At 46.4% G+C, this 18,054-nt stretch overlaps 1 protein-coding gene across 5 annotated transcripts in view; it reads right to left on the reverse strand.

The window, feature by feature from the left end:
- The window catches only part of PLS3 (plastin 3), an 86,340-nt gene that overhangs the window by 59,565 nt on the left and 8,721 nt on the right, over window positions 1-18,054 (reverse strand). The gene's annotated exons all lie outside the window — the stretch shown is intronic.

An 18,054-nucleotide genomic window follows, 5' to 3' on the forward strand; every position in this document is an offset into this window, starting at 1 on the left:
AATTGCTTTTATTAAGCCCCTCTTTTAGAGGGCGATCAATCCATTCCCCTCCCACCCCATGCTAGCAGGGGAGTTTACTCCACCCTGAATAAAACTGTCAGGTGACTGAAGAATTGAGAGTGGTAAAGAATCTGTGGTCATTCTGAAGATTTAAATACTCTGCTAACAGATTTTCATTGCATTTTATTAACAAAAATACTTCAGCCAGGAAAATGAGTCATCTGGTCTCAACTGCAGCCGAGGAGCACACAGCAGAAGTCAGGAAGACAGCGAGAGAAATACAAAGGTGGCTTTAAAACTACCTTTTGTACTCCCTTGATCTTGGGCTGGCTGTGCACCAGGGCAGTCCCACTATTCACGTTAGGGCAGTCTAAAGGCAGCTCTAACTTATACTAACTGGAACAAACAGGGCGTATAAGAACATCACAGCCAGGCATTCTACATCAGGTACAGGAGTGGATAACATAGGCTGGTGTACCTGGTTGCCTGAGGAAGTACACAGTACTGCTACCCTTTCCCTTGAACGAGGAGGTTCAGGAGATAGCTATGTTGACACTGAACTTTTGGGGAGCACTATGAGCAGTTAAGAAGTGTGCTACATAGAACAAAAAAGAGCTAGTCTAGGCAAAACTACTGAAGAAACTAAATAAGATTCATATTTTATTTTATTTTATTTTTTTTTAAAAGATAATCCTGATTCCCCCAGCCTTCTGCCCAACCCAGCAACAAGTCTCACAGCTAAAGTGTAGGTGTCCTTTATGAATTATCTCCATTCATGTCACCACATACACTATGCATGCTGTCCTATGCCTTCGTGAGACATTATCAGTAATACAGCGTATTAACTAGGACATCTAGTCCTTATCTGGTGGTTCTATCCCAGACCATTATTAAAGTTTCAGTTTACAAATATGCAACAAGACAGACATTTACAGGTCACTAGTCTGAACGGTTTTCTCTTGGTTCTTTGCAAGCGATTCGCACATGACAGCAAGACTTAGATACTGCAGATTTACCACATGGGCTTTCAGACATTACAAAATCTCTTGGTATCGTGGGTGTCTTTTATATGTTCTCTCTGTACAACTAAACTCTGGATTTCATGACTTCTTTGCATGCTCCCAAGACAAGCTCTGAACTCTAAGCACCAGCATCTCGACTCTCCAGAGAAAGGTCAAAGGGGTTACGGAGCACTTGAGTACCAGCTTCTTCCAATTACCCCTCTCCTCCTCTGGCCACCGGGGTCCGACGGCGCTGGGATACTGGAGAAGAAATGCACACCAGCAGCAGCTCTCGTGTGGGAAAGGACATGCGACAGAAGCAGGGATGAAGCAGGCATAGCCGAAACCAAAAACCCTACAGCTTCTGAGTTCGGCTGGATCCTCGATAACGTCATTCTCCCTCCTGTACCTAGACCAGCTGAATCTGGTTCAGAACAACGCGATGGCCCCTTTGAAAGCTGAGCATCAGCAAGACAAGGCCGCGTGCAGTGCTGTGGCCTAAGCCACTCCCATCGTGGGAGAGCTAAAGGAGGTCAGCTCCCAGCCCTTTTAGTCAACATGGACGCGGTTGTGAGCACTAAGGGGGCTTCAGAACCATCGATAGCAAGCTTTGAACGTACCATCGGTGCATGACGCAACACATCCCTTACTTCTTCACACATCTGTAAAGACGCGAGTATGAAGGGGGAGGTTAAGTGCTAACTAGTCGATCTGTACCTTGAGAAGCAGTCAGCTCTCTAAATCTCTCCGAATCCAGTACTGTCGATACATATGCAATTCTGCTCAAAAACCTCAACCAGCACTAAAGCCAGTGCTAGTCACTCCAAAGTCATGCTCTCAGCCACACCCTGGAGCGAGAGCATCTCTGGGAGCCTGTGGAGTGGACAGTTTCAGGAACACTCCCACGTCGCTTCCTAGGGCATGCCTGGTCAGATTTGGTTTCTCCAGTTCTTGCACAAGAGAAATCTTACAGCCACTCAACATATGATCTCAAGAGGGAAAAAAAGTCTTTCAGGGAGATTTACAGAATCTGAAGTGACTCCAAAATCGGGATGTTGTCAATTTCATAATTAATACCATTCTCCAAATTCTGTAGTTCGCTACCCAAAGCGGAGGTGTTTGCACATGCAGAGAGTGTATTTTACACAAGTCAAAGTCTCGCTCTCCATATGGAGTATTACTGGGAAGCAAATCCATTTGTCAATCTGAGAGCACAATCATGCTTATCTGAGCTAGTTAGCAGAGATTCTAGTGATACTAAGGGCTCCTCTACACTTGTATTTTATAGGGCTCTAACTTGCTGGCTCAGAGGTGTGAAAAATCACCCCCCTGAGCACAGCAAGGCTGAGCGCCTTAAAACGCTAGTGTAGACAGGCTCCGAGCGCTGGGAGCTAATCCCCTGGAGGGGTGGAGTACCGGGAGCGCTGGGAGAGCTCTCCCGCAGCGCTTTGAAGTGTGAGTGTGGGAACGCTCCCGCAGCAAGCAGCGCTTTGAGCTTTCCAGTGTAGCCCTGCCCTAAGACATGCCAGTTACACACACACACACAGCAGGAACTCCCATTAAACCCTGAACTGTCCCCTTCACTTCTGACAAATGACTCATTCCTCACAGTGCAACTACCCCTAACATTAACAGTCCCACACCCTCCCGAAATGAAGTAAATCTTAGACACAGGGAAGCTCAGGCAGAGCAGTTAAGAGATTTGCTCAAGGCCAAAGAGCAACCGAGTCAAGCACTGGGGATTAGAAGTAAGGGCGCGTCTTCCCTGGCAACATGAAAACACTGCCATGGCAGCTCTTTAACGTGCCTTGTGCGGGCATGGTGCAGACCTCTAAAAACACCCACGTCCGCGAGGGGCGCGCCTCCGGGGGCTGGCACGTCACAGCGCTGAGCCTTGCAGCGCCCAGAGGGCTGCTTTCCACACCCCTGAGCGAGTGCCAACGTAGATCAGCCCTAAGAAATTCCTGGCTCCCTGCAATGCACTCAATCCACTAGGTCAGGGGTGGGCAAACTTTTTGCCCGAGGGCCACACCGGGGTGCAAAACTATATGGAGGGCCAGGTAGGGAAGGCTGTGCCTCCCCAAACAGCCTGGCCCCCACCCCCTATCTGCCCCCTCACTGCCCCCCTCAGAATCCCCGACCCACCCAACGCCCCGCTCCTTGTCCCCTGACCACCCCCTCCCGTAACCTGGGACCCCACCCCCTATCCAAGCCCCCCACTCCCTGTCCCCTGACTGCCCCAACCCCTATCCACACCCCCAACCCCTGACAGGCCCCCTGGGACTCCCCATGCCCTATCCAACCCCCCTGTTCCCCGTCCCCTGACCACCCCCCACAAAACCTCCACCCCATCCAACCGCCCCCTGCTCCCTGTCCCCTGACTGCCCCCCCAGAACCACTGACCCATCCAGCTGCCCCCTGCTCCCTGTCCCCTGACTGCCGCCCTGGGAGCCCCCGCCCCCTGACCGTGCCGGAGCCAGACACGTTGCTGTGCTGCCCTGCATGAGCGTGCCGCCCAGTGCACTGGCCGCGGGGTAGGAGTGACAGCAGGGGAGGGGCCAGGGGCTAGCCTTCCCGGCTGGGAGCTCCAGGGCCGGGCAGGACGGTCCCGCGAGCTGGATGTGGCCCGCAGGCTGTAATTGCCCACCTCCGCACTAGGCGCACCGATATTGTCTAGCAGTAATTGGACAGACAGACTAACCATACCTGCTCCTGTAAGAGCCAACCAGACCATCCCAAAGGCATACAGAAATCCCTGAGAGGTTTAAATTACAAACAAACACTTATTTAGGTTAATCTTTCTATCTACCCAATGGGACTCAGTGTTCAGTCTAGAAGATACCATCAGAGATGCTTAGTTTTGCAGTTCTCAAACTGTGGATTTGCATCTCCAGAGGTAACATGCTTGTTAACAACAAAAATGTTTTTAAACGAATAGATAATACATAGAGGTGAGAAATAACAGACCACAACTCTATTGTCCCTCTGCAAATTTGTGTACACAGAATCAATCCCTTACCTCTTTCTAAAAGTGCAAAGTTTCAAACAGTTCAACGAATAGAAGATTGTTGGGGGTGGAATAGATCTGGACAAGGAGAAGAAGTCTGGAGATAAATGTGAGAAGCGAGGGACATATGCTTGTTTTGTTAAAATATTATATGTTTGCTGTTGAAGAAAAAAATCCAGAATACTTAATGTTGTTGTTTTAGTTAAATAAAACAAATTTAAATGTCTGTCTGGTGATGTTCTCCTCCTAATACAGCATGGCAAGAAAATCCTCCAAATGTTAATGATTAACCTATTGAATTGGAGATATTTATGAAATAATTGGAAGGTGAACTATCTGCTTCAATTACCTTTGGTAAATGAAATAACCAAACAATCCTTCATTTTCTGATATATCTGTAAAACTCATCTGAAAAGTTTTCAGAATAAATCACTGTTTAAAAATGTATATAGCATGTACCTTCTAAAAATGAAACCTACATCTACCTCTGAGTGGTGAAGAATATGTATTATGGTTATAACAACCAAAAAGAATGCACTTTTATGTAGAAACGCATGATTAAATCAAGTCTTCCTGACTAGTGATTTAAAATCAATGTGATTTAAATCAAATCCACCCTGATGTCAAAATTCACAAATCCCCAGAAGCAAAAGAGCAGGGCCAGAGGCCTCCTGGGAAGGAGGCACTGGTGGCTTCCACATTCCTCCTTCCAACCTTGGGAGGCTGCTGGGGCCAAACTGGCCACCTGAACAATTTAGAGCAGCCTTGGGACTGCTCTAACTTACACTGACCGACAAGAGTCTTGAAAATATCACTCTGCTAGCTAGGATCAGTGGCCTAGCTCCCAGCCTACACCTGACACACATACCAGGATGCCCCCTGCAGCCAGTAGGTTAGGCTAGGCCCTAGATGAGGCTAGTTAGCTGCTGCATGAAGCCCCTTTGTGCCACTGAAGCAGCGCAAACAGAGCTTGAAGGAGCTGTGGCTCCGACTCTGAGATTTCAGGGTCATACAAACCCAAAACTCGGGGGGGGTTGGGGGGGGTGGAGCAGGTGGCTGTTGGGCCACTCCAGTCACCATCATCAACTTGTCCTTGAGGCCTTGCCCTAAAGTCAGTGCTCAAAGCATCATTTAACTAGCAAAAACAAGGCCATCTGCCCTGCTCCATTAAAGGCTTCTCACATTCAGTATCCTGGACCATTTACAGGATGATTGGTATAATTAGGTTCTCAAGAGAAAACAAATGGCCCTACTAGCCAGAGAACCAGTGGCAGGGGAAGAGAAGGTCAGAGGCTAGAACTCCGGAACAGGACCGCCTGTACTGCCCACTTCTTCGTCAGGAAGAACGTGCCAAAAGTCAGTTTGGCAGAGTTTTGGCAACTAATGCCCGTCCTCTCTCCAGCCACCTATTATTGACTTTGACTGCGATCCATGCAGAGCCACAAGCAATTCAGGACAAACGGTCACCAGAGTCTTGTGTAGTGCTCAGCAAGCCAGCTCCGGGTTCGGGAGCACCTGACTTTGGTGGCAGCCTCATTTGCAAATTGTTTTCATATGGAATTCAATTCAAAACTCGAACAGCACCCTCTCCCCGGTGTTCTTTTCATACCACATTCCATTTCACGTCGCTCCCCTTTTCCCGCCCCCACCCAGAGTCTCAGTTGTGGACATACTGCAGAATTTTATATCAATATAAAAGGTGTAGGAAGAGTCTGACAACTAGGGAGCGGGAGGAACACCAAGGTTAACTTTAGCAGTTGCCCTCTTGCGGTTTCAGACTTAACACATCTCAGAGCAATCGTTTCAGGCTGCCTGCATCCAGAAGACACCACCACAGAAGTTGTGCTGTGTGCATTCAAGGATTTGTTCACAATCACCGGGGCTAGAAGTTTGTGTGTTTGCCTTTAACAAAGGTTACACACTGGAGTAGGATTCTGCAGCTCACAAAGGATATTAAGGACTATGTTCCACTTCTTCGCTAGCCCTGAATATCAGCGTTTGGTGTAGTAGCTAAACCCCTATTCATTCAGGCAGGTGATCACAGATGTTCCAGGAGGCTGAAGGTGTAACCTGAACACAATGTAGAGGGCACCTTGTTTCTTGCTATTTGGTAAGCAGAGTCTCGAATAAGCTCCGTGTCCACTAATTTCCTGATGCTGACAAGCAGGAAGCATATGTTATGGTTGGGACTGAATCACCCACTTTCTTACATCTCAGAAATGTCAGGTGAGAAGCATGGAACGGGGGGATTGAAAAGGGAAGAGAACATGCTGTCCAGTGAACCCAGGAGCACACTGAGACTCAGACTACATGCAAGGGGAAGAAATCTCTCCTCCAGTTTTTGCTTACAACACTTCTGCAGATTTCACAGCAAGAGGCAGTTGCCAGCGACGTTATCCTTCGCACGGCCAAACTGCAGAGAACTCAGAGTTTGCTGCCCTACTGGGAATGGTTTAAGACTGGCATCTGAGCAGTGTCACAAGGCCTGACCTACACCAGCAATTTCGGGGACTCTCCCACCTCTGCTCTACCACCAGGAGATTGAGGAAAAGCAGAGCGGGCCTTTGTCTTAAAAAGAGGGAGGTGACGCTAGTAAGAAGTTAAGCACAGAATATTTTTAGCCAAAAACCAAACTTCCCCTGCAAGGTGCACTTTGTGCTATAATCAGAAAGCACAGCAATTACAGTAAATTGGTTGCTCAGAAAAGGCACTTTACTGCTACAGCCAGGGAGAGCTGAAGGGGAAGGGGTAGCTGAAGTTTTCCAAGGACAAATGCAAAAGGAGCAGATTTAAAGAGACAAGCAGTGAGCCAGGAGCAGGAAGAGGGAGTACCTGTCTTCCAAAAAAGTTCTCAGTGCAACAGGAAGACCAACAAGAGACAAAAAGAAAAGGAGTACTTGTGGCACCTTAGAGACTAACCAATTTATTTGAGCATGAGCTTTCGTGAGCTACAGCTCACTTCATCGGATGCATACCGTGGAAACTGCAGCAGACATTATATACACACAGAGATCATGAAACAATACCTCCTCCCACCCCACTGTCCTACTGGTAATAGCTTATCTAAAGTGATCATCAAGTTGGGCCATTTCCAGCACAAATCCAGGTTTTCTCACCCTCCAGCCCCCCACACACAAACTCACTCTCCTGCTGGTAATAGCCCATCCAAAGTGACAACTCTCTACACAATGTGCATGATAATCAAGGTGGGCCATTTCCAGCACAAATCCAGGTTTTCTCACCCCCCCACCCCCATACACACACAAACTCACTCTCCTGCTGGTAATAACTCATCCAAAGTGACCACTCTCCCTACAATATGCATGGTAATCAACAAGAGACATCGGCAGATTTCGGCTCAGCTGACGTCTCCTCTCAGTACCACTCATCTTGCTGCTTGGGACTCTGCATCATCACCTCCAAGCCAGCTGCTGGACTACCGGGGTGCTGTTCTGCTCAACCACAGAAGGTGAATGAATGGAGAGGGCTTGTTTACATGAGGAAACTGACTGGAACAGCTACTCCAGAACAGCTCCTTGCTTGGACACTCAGTTCTGGAGTAGGAGTCATTCGTACTGTATTCCAAAGTAGTGTCCACACAGGGAGCTGTCCCAGGCAGTTTTCCAGTGTAGACAAGTCCTTAAACAGTTCACACTTTGAACCCAGATAGAACGCTGGGTCTTCACAGAATGAGCTTCACCTTTTGCAAGTTAACCAAAGTGCTCCTTAAAAAGTCAAACAAGTGTGTAAGTAGCAAAGTCTTCTTTTGACATGCAGCAAAAGTGGGACATTTGTGATCATTTAAAACCAGTAAGATATAACCAGTAGTTAACCTGGCTTTTCAGTATCCCAGAGTGGGTATGAGGAGAGTGTCAGAAACGGTCCTTGCCTTTCAGCTTTCCTTGTCACAAGGGATATTCTGCCATGTGAACGGCAGCAACTTAAGTCCGCACACTCACCAGTCATTTGTGCTTGTATCTTTCATTGCACAAATTCACTTTTGAAATAAAGACACCAAAATGCTAACAGGTACTTTAAAATGTTTACCTCATTTTAAGTCAGACTTATGGATTTTGCCTAATATTAAACACACCTTTGTTTTGTTTATTTTTTTTAAACAGAACAGGACACTGAATGGTTTGGTCAGTGAGCGACTGCAGAAGTACTATATTAAGTTACCAACAGAAAGCAAATTGCTGTAATGGACAAGGCAGGATTGCTATTCAGGGAACAGGCTGTGGCTCTGCCCATGACTCATGACTACAGCAGGAATGGCAATTAGGCATCACCTGACCTCCGGTCTTACATAATCTCTCTCTCCAGTTTGCCAGGAGAGATCTTTACACTAGAGCAGATGTGAGTTGTCTGAGTAGCTATTGATGGGAAATGCTGCCAACACACAATACTTCACCTACCAATGAAAAGGCAGAAGTGGTAACTCACCCATTGTAGGAAACACTCTTACAGAATGCACACTTGTAAAATTGTATACAAATTCTAAAGTAACCCCACCACCATAGCTCCCAGCTGGGTCCACACCTTCACTCTGACAAGGACAGACTTTGAACTCATCAGTATCTCCAGGTGTTAAGAACAGGGTGACCAGATGTCCCGATTTTATAGGGACCGTCCCAATATTCGGGGCTTTGTCTTATATAGAAAAGGAGTACTTGTGGCACCTTAGAGACTAACCACTTTATTTGAGCATGAGCTTTCGTGAGCTACAGCTCACTTCATCGAATACAGACTAACACGCCTGTTACTCTGAAACCTGTCTTATATAGGTGCCTATTACCCCATCCCAATTTTTCACACTTGCTATCTGGTCACCCTACTTAAGAACCCCCAGATTTTATATGGCCAGCTGTCAACCTCATCAGTCTGTTAAGCGCCTCTAATAGCTAGCCTATCAGTTCATTTAAGTCAAACTGGTCAAGTCAGGAACCAGAATCATGAGCACTCATGCCTCAGACATCTTGGAGCCATTTCCAGCTATTTAGCTCAGGACTAGATTTACTGGTTTCTGCTAAAAATTTTTCCATCTAATTCTTAAGCCCCTGCTGGAAAATCCACTGTGACAATGGCCCGCTGGAGTAGTGAGCCCCAGGCTGTTTGGTAGCTTGCTCTGAAAGCTTTTTAAATGCTTAATGTGACTCAAACTCTCCTGGCTCACACACACAATGCAGGTCATTATCTGTCAGACTGCGAGTCTCCTATCACCATAGCTCTCTGGATGTTGTTAATTAGTTAACTGCCCAAAGCATTCAGGCCCAGGAAGAACTGAAATGACTTCCCGCCTTCCACATTCAGTGTAACCAGCTCTAGCCCCACGTGACAGCCCCTGATGAGTTAGTTCATACATTACCCCTAAGTTTGCATTAGCAGCCACGTAACCAGTCCCCATAGAATAGAGAAGTCGGGTTTCTCTCTGCCTCCTACAGTTTACTGTTCAGCAGCAGGAGCCCATGTATCTCAGGGATATTTACATTCAAGCATTAACTTACCAGATTCCCCTCCCCATGCACTCCTGCGACTTGTGGGTTTTTACCCACAAAAGCTTATGCTCAAATAAATCTATTCAGGGGACACCATCATAGGGCCTAATCACATCAGCCACACCATCAGAGGCTCGTTCACCTGCACATCTACCAATGTGATAGATGCCATCATGTGCCAGCAATGTCCCTCTGCCACGTACATTGGTCAAACTGGACACTCTCTACGAAAAAGAATAAATGGACACAAATCAGACGTCAAGAATTATAACATTCAAAAACCAGTCGGAGAACTGGTTCAATCTCTCTGGTCACTTGATTACAGACCTAAAAGTGGCAATTCTTCAACAAAAAAAACTTCAAAAACAGACTCCAAGGAGAGACTGCTGAATTGGAATTAATTTGCAAACTGGATACAATTAACTTAGGCTTGAATAGAGACTGGGAGTGGATGGGTCATTACACAAAGTAACGTAAAGTAAAGTAAAGTACACCTTGATTATCACGACAAAAGGTTCCCTCTTCCCCCCCCCCCCCGCCCGCTCTCCTGTTGGTAATAGCTCACCTTAAGTGATCACTCTGGTTACAGTGTGTATGGTAACACCCATTGTTTCATGTTCTCTATGTATGTAAATCTCCCCACTATATTTTCCACTGAATGCATCCGATGAAGTGAGCTGTAGCTCACGAAAGCTTATGCTTAAATAAATTGGTTAGTCTCTAAGGTGCCACAAGTACTCCTTTTCTTGTTGTTTTTGTGGATAAAGACTAACATGGCTACCCCGATACTTGTTACCTAGGTGTAGTTATTAGTGGCAAATCCCAGGTGGCAGGTTTTGGGTTGACTTCAACTGGCTACACTGAGGTACTAGCTACCTGTGACTTGTTCCACTAGGTCTACACAATAAGTTGTTAGCTCAATGTTTAAAAAAAAAAAAAAAAAAAGAGAGAGAGAGAACACCACTTTTTGAAATGAAGGCAAAGACTTAGTGTAAGATGGCTGCAATCAAACCAGACCCTTCACTTAACAGGTTCGCTACTCAATGTTTTATACTTACTTCATGGATTGTGTTTCCCCTTTGCTAAGCTTGTTTTCTAACTAAGAAATTAAAGAGAGATTCTAAAGCATACAAAACCTATTTTGACCGGAAGAACACAAATCTGTTTTGCAGAGAGATAAAACTCAAATATTTATTGTGCATTTTTTACCCTTTATCAGCGTACTGACTGCACCAAAAGCATCCAACATGGATCAAGGCCAACACTAACTCATGTGCATTCTATACAGAAGACTCCACGTACCGAAGGATAGCACGCTACTACACACAGCATGGTATTGCCCCTCCTACCCTCTGCTGAACTTCTGACGGCTCCCCTAAAGCAAGACAGAGCCTTTATCATGAAGCTGAAGCGTTGACAAGTGGGAAGATAAAGGGATACAGACTAGTCAGAAAAGACTTGGATCGCACCAAAATCTCCAGATGTTCCTATGTGACTGGTGATGGACAAACAAGGGTCACGGCTCATATTTATCTAACCTGTGAGGCCTCTCCTCCCACAACCCTCTTGTAATCCCTCTGCTCCCTTTCTCCTTCAGATCCTCCCCAGAACAGGGCCTTACATAACCCCAGCAGACATACATCACCAACCATGCTAGCTTTGATCTTTGGAGAAAGGGCTGAGATAAGCCTTCTTCACATCATTCTACAACTCACTTTCAGTGGCAGATGTAACTTGACGCCATCTCTCCAGGAGGGTTAAGGTTACAGGGGCCCACACCTCCAAAACCTTCCCAGCTGGATATCAGCAACGCAAGTTTTGCAAGCTCTGGAGTGGTACATTCAAGTGCACTGCCGTTCTTGACTTAGTTAAGCAGTGGCAAGTATCCCAGAGAAATTCTGAGCTCAAAATTTGATCAACAAGGAGGGGCGATTAGAGGGTGGGAGCAATATTGTGCTGGGATCTCCCCTGATCATTCTCCCCAAGAAAGGGGTTGGCACATCCCCCAGCCAAACAGCGCAGAGGGATTGTAAGCAGTATAAACTGCAGTCTGGATTACAGAGTGGTAGCCGTGTTCGTCTGTATCAGCAAACAGAACAAGGAGTACTTGTGGCACCTTAGAGATTCAGTCACAAGAGCTTTAGTGACATGAGAAACACATCCAGGGTCCAGATCGCCCCCTCCACTCCATAGCATTTATGGAAATCAGGGCCCAGGAGTTTGCCTTCCCCAAGGCGGTATGGTGGAAGTTATAGCAGTAACATGGTCACTTTACCATTCTCTCCTTTTCCTACCCCCTTTGTTCACTACACCTACCTGTTGAATCCTGTCACAACCCAGACTGTAAGATTTTAGGAGCAGGGAATGTCTTTTTACTGTAAAAACAACGAGGAGTCCTTGTGGCACCTTAGAGACTAAACACATTTACTTGGGCATAAGCTTTCAAAAGCTTATGCCCAAATATATGTGTTAATTTCTAAGGTGCCACAAGGACTCCTTGTTGTTTTTGCTGATACCCGGCTACCCCTTTGAAGCCGGCCATCTTTTTACTGCGTGTCCTCACAGGACCTAGGTCAGCAGGACCCTGATCCCCAGCTGATAACCGTGGGCACAACTAACAACATATTTCAGGGCCTAAATGAAGCAATGTCCTTTTAATTTAGTATTTATGGGGAAATGCTTTGTGCATGAGCCATGAAGATGGGGACTGAAGGGTAATATTGTTACCACTAGCTTAACCCCTATTGCCACCACATCAGTTGGAGAGGAGCGCATTGTTTTACACTGTGGCTCAAAGCAACGTTTTACTACATATTCTACAGTAGCTGGTACTCTGCAGGCCCGCTCTACACAGCTGCATTACTTATAGCAAAGACAAACACTGCTTTCACCCAAGAAAAACAGTGACAGATTGGAGTCTCTGCCTGCCCACTGGACTCCTGTTCAAGATTCCAGGGAGTGCTCCAAAAGAGAAGAATATTTAAGCCTGTCTCCAGAAGAGTCAGCGTCCTGGAATCTCAAAGCCACAACCCTGTTTAAAACCCAAACACAAATACTCACTTGATAAAGTCTGTTTTGCACAGACCCTTACCAACAGATTAGCAGGGAAGAGAATGGAAGATCATTATGAAAGCAAAGTAAATGGGGACCCAGTATTTACATTCTTTCCAAAACTTTCTTCACCAAACAATCCTAGTCTGAACTGTGGATTCCCAGGATGTGAATTCCAGTTACAGGAATGAATAATCTCAATACAAATTTCCACTCAATTGTGTCAGTGCAGTTATGAACATAGTTAACTTTGTTGCTGATCCAGCAACTTTACCTGCCTTGAGACAGCATTCAATTCTCACAGCAGCACTCCCCAGCGAGTCAGACACACAGCCCTGACGAGTGGGTAGGAATTAGCTTTGCCTCCCTCTTTCCAGCAGAGTCAAATCAGAGGCACACGAAAGTTAGGCAGCAGAACCGCACATTATGGAAGCCATGTTATTACTGTCACAGCAAGCAATGGGCAGGGCGAATAGATTAACTTCTTTTAAAGACTGCTTATGTTCTGCGCTAAGGGGCTTTCTCAGCTGATTCTCCTGCAAAGAGGAGAATAAGACCTGTCCTACATATCGTACATCACAGGGGGAGAGGCTAACAGCCGCTGCCATTGTGAAATAAAATCCACACACACAAATCTGTGTTTCATTACAATCGCTATAGGTGTTGCAATTTGTGTTAGTTACACACAGTGCTATTGTTGATAAAGCTGAATAGTTGCAACATGTCAGTGTTACATTTGAATGAACTATGCAAGTTATGCCCCTTATCACTTGGTAGTTTCACCACACTGAGGCAGAGCATAACCTTGTCCTCTCTCCAAGTCACTGTGGTGTCAGGCTATGTGCCTGATTTGAGGGGAAAGGGTGGGGATCTAGAGTGACTTTGCTCTCCAAGTCTTACAGTTATTCCACACAGAAAACTGGGAGAATATCAAGGTATGCCATTAGGCACCCAAAAGCGTGCAAATGCCAGAGTCAAAGGTTGCACGTCCCCTTCTGTGCATGCAACGCCACAGCCTAGTTACAGGATTACATACCCTGTTATTTTCCTGCTAGCTTTGCTACACATTAGTATCTAAATATATTTCATTCGTTTATACTTGGTGCAATCCTAATGGAAAAGTAAGAGGTTTTTAAGGGAGGGGTTGTTGTTGTTGGTTGGTTTTTTGTTTTTTTTTTGGTTGGTTGTTTTTTGTTTTTTAGAAAAACCCACACTTCTGATAGGAGTTCGAAAGGACATTGTTACCAGCTCCACATCAACATTTTGGACTTCCATTCTTTCTTCACAGAAAGATAGCGTAGCTATCATTGGGAGTAAGTGCAACAGAACCAGTTTGATCAAGCAACAAAGTTAAAGCACAAACTCCATAGCTAATAGGAACCAGGTTGCTGGGGGGATTACCCACTGCATTCCATACTTTGAGAGTCAAGAGTGAATGCCACGGCTCTAGACATGTATATTTACTCACACTTTCTAAGTGGAATGCCAAGTTGTCCAAATTCACAGCAGCGTTTAGCATGAGACATTGGACATTCTGTTGCCTTTTCTCCGTTTTCCAACTTTGCCCTTTCCACCTTATCTCATTGCAGGGAATTTTGCCTTTAGTTGGGCATGAATTTGTGATCAATCATACAACGAGGATCTCAGCGTTTACATGTTTCTCTTACAAAGGGTAAGGGCTCACTGTGGCTTTAGCGTTTTCCCTATTTAGAGTATTTTAAGGTTTTTGCATATGGTCTAGAACAGCCTGGTTCAAACGCTCCTGAAGAGGATCAGCTTCTTACATTGAAGACTATCATCTTGCTACAGCAGGAGTCAGTTTTTTCCACCTCTAAGCGAACACACAAACTCTTTAATCCCACCTAAAGTAGTATCAAGCAATTTGAAAATGATTCCAGCAAAGGCTCCAGCCCTTAAGACTTCTGGGCAACTTGAGTCCTTACTGCTACAAAAGGGAGTCATAAGCCACCTAGAGTATATTTACATAGTGCCTTCCAGAAGTGATGCTCAACATTTCCCACCCTGAAGATCTTAGAGTCAAAATTAAGAACCATCAGACACAGAACAGACCAGGAGAAAGAGGGGCCCTGTGATTTCAAAGGAAGCAAGATCAGGTGTTTGGCAGAGGAGAGGGAAGCCACTCCAAGCAAAGAAAGCATGAAGCCCAGAGCGGTCTGTGGGCTCAGACACCAAGTCCAAAGTCATTCTGGCTTTCTCATGCACAGCCATCTCTTCTTAACCACTCCCCAGTTACTCATCTGCAGGGCATACATCAGTGCTTATGGCCAAGCCTTTCTACCCTCCAGCCTTTTCAGAGGCAGATTAAGGTTTCCTGGGGCCCTGGACCAGAGCAAGTGGGGGAGCCTTCTCTCCCTTCTGCCTGCAGCCCTGCCCCCATTTTGCCCTTTTCTGCCAACGAGCAGGGTCAGGGTCTGAGGGCTTCTCCTGCCCTGCCCACCCGATGGCCAGGGACTTCGAGTGTCTGCTGTCCAGTGGCAGATTTTTTCCGGGGCCCCCCAGGGCATGGGCTCCGTTGGCCCAACGGCTAATTCGCCACTGCTTTGGTGGCTTCCATAAGCCTCCTCCACCCCACCCCCTCCCCCCCAAGTGTAGCTGTCCTGATTGCGACTGCACATTTCTGCATTCCAGACATGGAGGATGTTCGTGGTCCCTCTCACCATTCCCCTGCATCGAAAGGAGGGGGAAGCGCAGCAAGCAGCTGAAGTTCCTGCACTCCCTGAACAGCTGTAACCCGGTTCTCTCTGCTGCAGACAACAGCTCCAAGTAGGAAAAACCAAGAGCCAAGATCCACACAGATCAGAAAGTGCCCCGACGGGCCTCAAACCCAGCCCGTCACTACCACTGCCCAGAGAAGGAGGATTTGTGGCAAGTCAGGGTTTCCTCTCCGATTGCAGCATGGGGTTGGGACGCCACACAGGTTCCAGTGACCCTCATCCCTTTCTTAGTGTGGACGCTCATAGCCTAGCTCCAAACATGCTGCGGGCGATGCAGCCAGTCTACCCACTGCAAGCAGAATTCAACCCTAAAAGGGAGATGGGCCAGACACACAATGCAGGGACACTGCTATTGATTTTATGTGGGAGTTGTAAGACACTGTGGGAATAGGCAAACAGAATGCGGAGAGTGCTAACGATTCACAGGGTAGTTCATTCAGTCTGGTTTTTCCTAAGCATAGCTGAAGCCTGGGTAAGTTTTTTCCAAAAATAAAAAACAAAATCTGAATCCTAGAGGCAGGGAAGAGTCAGCAAGCGAGAGCACCCACCTCTGCAGTCACTGATTTACTCTGCTAGGGAGCAGAGATAGGACCCCAAGTATTATGAATTTATACGTGGGCTACAGAAATCTACAGTCGCCAACCTGCATTTTTAAAGAGCTCACAGGACCTGTTACAGCATGTGCCACAGTTCCCGTTTCTCCAAGCCTCTTCTGAAAAGCAGCAAGAATCAATACCGGACCATCAACTGATATTCAGTCATAACTGAATTACCTCGCTTTTGCTGGTTTGCAATCAAACACTTAGGACAAGTCTACACGACAAAATTTAAGTTGACCTAAGTTACGTTGATGTATAACCATCCCAGTAATTGAATCGGTTTTACACATCCACACTATGTTTCTTGTGGTGCTGGTCCCCTCCAGGAACACTTACACCAATTTAACTGCTAGTTGGGGCATCGCATGACGGTTTCTGAAAGACAGCAACCATAGATTTAAGCAACACAGTGTCTACACTGACACGGTCGATCTAACTACATCAGCCTAAGTGCTGTGACTCTCGGAGATGGCGTTAGTAAGTCGTTACATCAGTGGAAGCTACATTTTGCTGTAGACGCTTACAGAGTTAAGTCAACGTAAGCGAACTCTGTAATGTAAATCAGATCTTAGCATTAACAGCCTCAGTGACCTAGAGCAACATAACAGTTTCTGCAGATTCAGTGAGGAACAGTTCCTCTGAGGTCTTTCACAGGTAAAGGGCTTCCCATAGCGCCGAATGGTCTAGAGCCATCTACCAAGATGCGAACACATCATGCACAGCTGCTAGCTTACCGGAAAGAACATAGGTTTTATCCTAGTTGAGATGGGGTGTGTCTCAGTCTCTAGCCAGGCCAAGAATATGCCATTCGATTCTATCCTGCAAGACTGAGATCTGGTGACCTCTCTGTATAGGCTGTCATTTAGTATTAAAGCAAGCTCATATTCCCTAAATAGAACCAACTCCAATCTCTATGAAAAGTGAGCAGAATGGAAAGGCAGATCTATCCTGTGTGTTAAGTTTCAAAGAGATGGGCCCTGTGTTTAGCTCAGGACAAGAAAGTACTTGATTTTCTGTTTTGGATACAGTACTTTAAGATGCTGCCTTAAACTTGTGCTCTTCAAGGCAAAGGAACACAAACAAGTGTATTTTCTACGGGTAAGCACCATATTTAAGTTAAGTTACAACTGCACACAAGAGCCTCAGCTGAGTGTGGTTATTTGTATTCATAGACTTTAAAGCCAGAAGGAACCACTAGGTCACCAAGTCTGATCTCCTGCATATGTAGGGCAACAAAAATGATTAGGGGTCTGGAACACATGACTTATGAGGAGAGGCTGAGGGAACTGGGATTGTTTAGTCTGCAGAAGAGAAAAATGAGGGGGGATTTGATAGCTGCTTTCAACTACCTGAGAGGTGGTTCCAGAGAGGATGGTTCTAGACTATTCTCAGTGGTAGAAGAGGACAGGACAAGGAGTAATGGTCTCAAGTTGCAGTGGGGGAGGTTTAGGTTGGATATTAGGAAAAACTTTTTCACGAGGAGGGTGGTGAAACACTGGTATGCGTTACCTAGGGAGGTGGTGGAATCTCCTTCCTTAGAAGTTTTTAAGGTCAGGCTTGACAAAGCCCTGGCTGCGATGATTTAATTGGGGATTGGTCCTGCTTTGAGCAGGGGGTTGGACTAGATGACCTCCTGAGGTCCCTTCCAACCCTGATATTCTATGATTCTATGTCTGGCCGATACATTTCGCCCACTTACCCCAGGATTAAGCCCAATAACTTGCATGACTAATGGACATTTTCCAGGCTGCTGAGACGCCACGAAAGGAATTCTGAGCCCCACCAAGGATAGGCAAGAGGACGGGCCAGAAGGTACATTTGGCCCACAAAGATTAAACACAAGATTCAACAGCGCTGAACTAAAACATCCACTTCACACGCTGCCCTCCCCATACGCCAACCAGCTGTAGCATCACATGAAGGGCCCCAACATCAATAAGCCCTTGTACTGCTCCCACGTCACTGCTTCCCCAATATCCCTGAAACACGGGTACAGTACAGAACAGTACCCAGCTAGTGCAGCTTACTGGGGGAGAGAACGGGAGTCGGGCAACAGAATTATGAAGCAATGAATTCCCCCCCGGGAGCACCCAGCTAGCACATCACCGAGGTACTGCATGAAGGCGCAAGCCCCATAGCGCCTTACTCAGTAGGACAGAGGGGACA

This window comes from Eretmochelys imbricata, chromosome 9 (assembly GCF_965152235.1).
Source record: "Eretmochelys imbricata isolate rEreImb1 chromosome 9, rEreImb1.hap1, whole genome shotgun sequence".
In the NCBI taxonomy this organism is placed as follows: Eukaryota; Metazoa; Chordata; order Testudines; family Cheloniidae; genus Eretmochelys; species Eretmochelys imbricata.